General features: G+C 35.5%; 1 long non-coding RNA gene across 1 annotated transcript in view; it reads right to left on the reverse strand.

The window, feature by feature from the left end:
- LOC119589167 overlaps positions 1–1,279 on the reverse strand; it is a 4,847-nt gene that overhangs the window by 209 nt on the left and 3,359 nt on the right. Inside the window, exon 2 of the long non-coding RNA XR_005230173.1 lies at positions 797–989. This is a non-coding gene — a long non-coding RNA (uncharacterized LOC119589167). The remainder of the gene's footprint in view (positions 1–796; positions 990–1,279) is intronic.

Below are 1,279 nucleotides of genomic sequence, written 5' to 3' on the forward strand. Positions count from 1 at the left end.
ACTGCAAATAAGGTATCTCAGGGATCAACGTTTTGTGATGTTACGTTTACTGTGCTTCGAGAGATTTTATATAATCGTTTTCATTTCTTTCCATGTGACTAATCTGCACATGTCACTTTTTTCAGTAATTCAGTGAATTACACTTCTATGCACAAAATAAGAAAGGAAGTGACAATAGGAGAGCAGAATAAAAACTATGATACATAAGAACATCATTACAATTATATCTGCGTAACGTATGATACAGTGGTGAATAAAATAAAGTCAAGGAAAATCAGTAATGAATGAAAAATACCATGACATAAATTAAAGAAATGTGGAAATGCAATGAACCAAGTCAAGATGTAAGAAATGTAGGCCAACTGTCGCTCACCAAGGGCAGATTAACATTATTTAGGCCTTAGGCTTATGGCCGGAAGCTTTTATAAATGTTCTATAAATATTTCGTTTTAATGGTGGGGTTAACTGGGCACAAAATTATTATATTATTTTTGTGGAAGTGAATTCACGATGACTCTGTTTAGTTAATCTGTTTTTAATGCGATGAACACAAAAAAATTCATTCGTTTTTCATTTAATTTTACCTGCAGATTAATGTTAATATCGTGGCTCTTACTCTCCGAAATAGATCTCTTATTAGACGTTTCCATATTGCAGAAGGCCATATTAAAAAAGACCCAACCTTCGTATATACAAGACCCAAGAGGATTTTTTTAATTTTTTTTTAAAGAAAAAGTACGTCTTTCATACAGTCAAATATGATACTTTTATCAGGCCATCCACCACAGCTACTCACCCTAAACCTTAACTCTCCCACGGGCGGCTTCGCGTAGGGTATCCCACGGTAAGTGTAGAAAATTCTGCCTTTCGTCGATATCTCCTTCACGCCAGAGATCTTGCCGTGGCCGCTCGCGCCTTCTACGCCCGCGATCGCCGCCCATATTACCACCACCGTCATTAATACCAGCGTTGGCGATTCTTTCATTCTGCTATAAAGGGATGGAGAAGAGAGAGTTACGTAGATGAAAAATGTTAAAGATTTGTATACGTGTGAAGTGGTGTGTGTGTCTTTGTGTAAATGTTTCTGCTTTGATTTTTTCCCCAATCAAATGTTAACATACATAAATAGACCCGCTGATTACCTATGGTATATTAATATTACGAAATTCATGAGACATTCTTAGGTATCATAAATAATTTGAATATGACGATAGGTAAGGTAGTTTACAAATCGATTAATTATTTAATACTGGTTACGTAAATGTAGACATAGAAATGG

This window comes from Penaeus monodon, chromosome 25 (assembly GCF_015228065.2).
Source record: "Penaeus monodon isolate SGIC_2016 chromosome 25, NSTDA_Pmon_1, whole genome shotgun sequence".
Classification (NCBI taxonomy): Eukaryota; Metazoa; Arthropoda; class Malacostraca; order Decapoda; family Penaeidae; genus Penaeus; species Penaeus monodon.